This window comes from Oncorhynchus tshawytscha, linkage group LG02 (genome assembly GCF_018296145.1).
Source record: "Oncorhynchus tshawytscha isolate Ot180627B linkage group LG02, Otsh_v2.0, whole genome shotgun sequence".
In the NCBI taxonomy this organism is placed as follows: Eukaryota; Metazoa; Chordata; class Actinopteri; order Salmoniformes; family Salmonidae; genus Oncorhynchus; species Oncorhynchus tshawytscha.
In genome coordinates this window covers 6,343,089-6,349,088 of record NC_056430.1, presented here as the reverse complement: position 1 = coordinate 6,349,088, position 6,000 = coordinate 6,343,089, and positions in this window count along the sequence as shown.

Here is a 6,000-nt window from a genome sequence, read left to right as displayed (position 1 = left end):
TCAATGTTGTTGTCTGACGCAATACGAAACATCTCCCAGTCCACGTGATGGAAGCAGTCTTGGAGTGTGGAGTCAGCTTGGTCGGACCAGCGTTGGACAGACCTCAGCGTGGGAGCTTCTTGTTTTAGTTTCTGTCTGTAGGCAGGGATCAACAAAATGGAGTCGTGGTCAGCTTTTCCGAAAGGGGGCGGGGCAGGGCCTTATATGCGTCGCGGAAGTTAGAGTAACAATGATCCAGGGTCTTTCCACCCCTGGTTGCGCAATCGATATGCTGATAAAATTTAGGGAGTCTTGTTTTCAGATTAGCCTTGTTAAAATCCCCAGCTACAATGAATGCAGCCTCCGGATAAATCGTTTCCAGTTTGCAGAGTTAAATAAAGTTTGTTCAGAGCCATCGATGTGTCTGCTTGGGGGGGATATATATGGCTGTGATTATAATCGAAGAGAATTCTCTTGGTAGATAATGCGGTCTACATTTGATTGTTAGGAATTCTAAATCAGGTGAACAGAAGGATTTGAGTTCCTGTATGTTTCTTTCATCACACCATGTCACGTTGGCCATAAGGCATACGCCCCGCCCCTCTTCTTACCAGAAAGATGTTTGTTTCTGTCGGCGCGATGCGTGGAGAAACCCGCTGGCTGCACCGCTTCGGATTGCGTCTCTCCAGTTAGCCATGTTTCCGTGAAGCAAAGAACGTTACAGTCTCTGATGTCCCTCTGGAATGCTACCCTAGCTCGGATTTCATCAACCTTGTTGTCAAGAGACTGGACATTGGCAAGAAGAATGCTAGGGAGTGGTGCACGATGTGCCCGTCTCCGGAGTCTGACCAGAAGACCGCTTCGTTTCCCGTTTCGTGCTTCGTATTAACAGTAAACATTACACATACAGAAGTGTCAGAAGGGACATACAGCTGTCCCCCACCCACTCAGCAACCATGGTAGTTAATGCTGTTGGAGGTTCTCTGCTCTGGGCCTCTACTCCATGTTCCCAGTTGTCAGGACATGTAACTTCATGTCCCACTTCTCACCAATGTGATTGCTGGCAGCAGTGACGTATGACAGCGTGTTCATAGACGTCCAACAATCTGTTGTTAACGCCACATATTTTGTTTGAGAGCTCCCGCTTTGTACTTGCAGAGAAAACATCGTACTATGTCTCCATCGTGGCCGTCACGGTTTTTCAACATGTAGTCTGGTTCTAGATATACCATTAAGGTATTGAAGGAGACATCCTCTACCATTTGACAATGGCTGCATGTCAACTGTAATCATTTCTGCAATCAGAGCTGTGATTTTCTCACTCCATCACATCACAGCACCGATTATAGAAATGACTGCAGTTAACATGCATCCATTGTCAAATGGTATAGGAAGCTTCGGCCCCCAGTCTCCGGTCTGGAGCGTGACATCACTAACTCTGATGGTCGGCTGCTGATAGGAACCTAGTGGTGCCAAAAGCTCTGGTCTGCCCTAGAAATCCTATGTAAATTACGATCTCCAGAACAGCCCAACATTTTTATTTTGGGCTCTAAAATGTGTTTAAGTTTGAAATTTTTAATGTAACAAGTACAGTGAAATGTCTTATTTACAAACTCAAAACCCAACAATGCAATAATCAATAACAATGTAGTAAAATGTAGAAAAAACACAGGAGAAATAAAAAGAAATTATGATCAAGTTCGATCCCCACATTGAATTTTTACGTTCGCAAAAAAAATTGAGATTTTTAATTAAATAGCGAACCATTCTGACTACTACATTTGTCGTCACACAGGACCACGTGCTGACACTGACCAATCACGGGCCAGCAGGCTACTCTCAGGCAGGATGAAAACGACAACATCGACCATGATTCTTTGCTAGTTAAGGCCACTTTCACTGTGATCCAAAGCAACAAAAGAAATTGGTGCCATTCAGCCCCATCCAGCAATATGGCACGCTTCAAATTCACATAGTTCTGACTTCCTTACCATCTACTGGTTTTAATGTCTATGAGAGGATGTGGGCTTCAACACCCTGATGTTTTAATGTCTATGAGAGGATGTGGGCTTCAAATGTCGTGGAAATTTCCTCTATTTACCAAATCATGGGAGCAAACCACACACACAAGTCAGAGTTAGTTATAAAAGTCCATCTTTAATTATATAAGCTCTATAGCATTTTGACTTTCAACAGTTCAGTATCTCTAATGAAAAGTTGAGAGTCCCTCACACAATGGCAAATGGGATCCTTTATAGCAAAGATCCACCTCCTCCTAGACGACATGACAAACCACAGGTCTTAGGAACTTATACAAAGAAAGACTTTACTTCAGAGAGGAGTATCCCCAAAGAAGACAGAGTTGGCTATAAATTATCGTTCAGTTTGGTCTCCTAAACAAAGCTCTTATCTCGTCCTTGGTACAAAATGGTACCAAGACATTACCCCCACCCTATGATATATATATCAAATTGTCATTTAGATAGAACCAATTCTAAATACAACCAATCCTGGACAAACTCACAGAGACACACTGACTGGTACACAGACATTGTGGAGCAAAAGATATGTTTACACATGATGATACTTTGACCTCTCCCCTCTCTGCGGCCCCTGCAACTTAGTCATGACATAGAACAGATAACTGCAACCTCGCCACAGTATTATACAAAAATACCATTCTGATGAGAAATAACTTACACACATTTGATGAATATAAAACATCTTACATATGTTAGCAACAAATTCTGAATCTTCCACGACATTCCCCTCTCAAGGGACTCAGTCCCTTCTGAAGAATCAGAATAGTAACATACTCAGTATTTTAAAATTCAAATCCCCTTAATGTCAAATACCTTAGCTTATATGTAAGCTTTCTCCCTTCTGAAACTAAGTTTACAACCTTTATTCTACAAGACAAACTTGCACATGTTTAATAACACAGAATAATCCATTTGAGGAAAATAAAAACATAACATATTTATGCTCTTTAAATTACATGAGAAACAGTGTCTAAACACAGGCCTCCTCACAACATATAGGACAGACGTCCCTCTAAGTACTCATGCTCAGAAATATACTCAGGAATAGAGAATAGGTCATTGAAATCATTCATATTCCAAATCATAAGTAACAACCCAACTATTTATCAAACCAATATTTAGAATATCATTCCTTAGTGATTCAAATTTGTCTTATCACTCAAAGTAAAAACCTCAATTTAACACACATCAATATTAGCAGATTTACATACAGTATAATTATCCCATAATTATCCCATTCTACTATTAACTTTTTTAATCATGATTTTAATACAGATCAGTATCTCAATGCATTCTTAATCTAAATTACTACAATTTACATGGTGTAGACCTCTTCAATCAACCTGACACCACAAAAGTATAAACAATTTTAATGTCACAGTTTGATTGACCCCCCCCCTCTCAGGCACGGCATCTTCTGGCATCTTCGTTTTTCTTCAGATAGCTTTACAGTTCAAAGTGGACGGCCCATGATAATGTCCCAATTTCAATGTCTCATCTTTACCACTCATGTCTTGTCCATTCGTCAACCAATATACCAGCATCATAAGAAAATGTTAGAACAGATCTTTCTCCATGATCACTCCAAGTGGACTCATCACAGTATGACAGAACCATGAAAGAAAAGTAGTTGTTAGCTTAGATCTGATACTGTACACCAATTTCTGGCTTGGTTCTTTTCTCTCGGTAGAAGTGGTTAGGAAAGCCTCCTTCAACGCCTTTGTCTCTCTTCTTCAGCCAGTTAGAGGGGGTTTTGAGGTACACACACCATTCGGTCCAAATTATCTCTTCCATGCATTAAGATACCGTCTGATGTCACTTTTCATGATAACCTCGAAAGAACAGATCAGAACAACAGTTTAGTTCAGTTCATTAACTACATGATAAATGATTACTTTTACCAATTATTCTTAACACACATATCGAAACAGAGAATATCAACACATTCTATTGAAACTATTCTTTCAAATTGGTTTCTACTCCCCATCTCACTGTCAACTCCATCGTAGAGCCAAGGATCAAGAAGTTAGACCTATACCTCGGGAATAGAACAAAACAAACACAACAATACAATACAATACACTCCTTCACATATCACTTAAGTTGTATAACTTCAATTCAAACCCTCAAAAACTAAATCCTCCCCCATGTTTTACACACATCTCTCCGTATGAGAGTAATAAACAACACTGAATCCTCCCCATGTTTTACACACATCTCTCCGTATGAGAGTAATGTAAAACAACACTGAATCCTCCCCATGTTTTACACACATCTCTCCGTATGAGAGTAATGTAAAACAACACTGAATCCTCCCCATGTTTTACACACATCTCTCCGTATGAGAGTAATGTAAAACAACACTGAATCCTCCCCATGTTTTACACACATCTCTCCGTATGAGAGTAATGTAAAACAACACTGAATCCTCCCCATGTTTTACACACATCTCTCTGTATGAGAGTAATGTAAAACAACACTGAATCCTCCCCATGTTTTATGTAAAACACATCTCTCCGTATGAGAGTAATGTAAAACAACACTGAATCCTCCCCATGTTTTACACACATCTCTCCGTATGAGAGTAATGTAAAACAACACTGAATCCTCCCCATGTTTTACACACATCTCTCCGTATGAGAGTAATGTAAAACAACACTGAATCCTCCCCATTTTTACACACATCTCTCCGTATGAGAGTAATGTAAAACAACACTGAATCCTCCCCATGTTTTACACACATCTCTCCGTATGAGAGTAATGTAAAACAACACTGAATCCTCCCCCATGTTTTACACACATCTCTCCGTATGAGAGTAATGTAAAACAACACTGAATCCTCCCCATGTTTTACACACATCTCTCCGTATGAGAGTAATGTAAAACAACACTGAATCCTCCCCATGTTTTACACACATCTCTCCGTATGAGAGTAATGTAAAACAACACTGAATCCTCCCCCCATGTTTTACTGAATCCTCCCCACATCTCTCCGTATGAGAGTAATGTAAAACAACACTGAATCCTCCCCATGTTTTACACACATCTCTCTGTATGAGAGTAATGTAAAACAACACTGAATCCTCCCCCATGTTTTACACACATCTCTCCGTATGAGAGTAATGTAAAACAACACTGAATCCTCCCCATGTTTTACACACATCTCTCCGTATGAGAGTAATGTAAAACAACACTGAATCCTCCCCATGTTTTACACACATCTCTCTGTATGAGAGTAATGTAAAACAACACTGAATCCTCCCCATGTTTTACACATCTCTCTCTGTATGAGAGTAATGTAAAACAACACTGAATCCTCCCCATGTTTTACACACATCTCTCTGTATGAGAGTAATGTAAAACAACACTGAATCCTCCCCATGTTTTACACACATCTCTCCGTATGAGAGTAATGTAAAACAACACTGAATCCTCCCCATGTTTTACACACATCTCTCCGTATGAGAGTAATGTAAAACAACACTGAATCCTCCCCATGTTTTACACACATCTCTCCGTATGAGAGTAATGTAAAACAACACTGAATCCTCCCCATGTTTTACACACATCTCTCTGTATGAGAGTAATGTAAAACAACACATCCTCCCCATGAACACATCTCCCCATGTTTAAAACAACACATCTCTCTGTATGAGAGTAATGTAAAACAACACTGAATCCTCCCCCATGTTTTACACACATCTCTCCGTATGAGAGTAATGTAAAACAACACTGAAAACAAATATAAAACAACATTTCAGCTAACCCTAACTAACCTAATCAAATTAAAATCACTAAACTGAAAAAAAACTCCACAAAGAAAAATGATTTAACCCCTATGGTCATAGGAAAATAGACTTAAAGCAACATACCCTTAGTTAAAAGCAATGATTGAACCCCTCTGGTCATAGGGAAATAGACTTAAAGCAACATACCCTTAGTTAAAAGCAATGATTGAACCCCTCTGGTCATAGGGAAA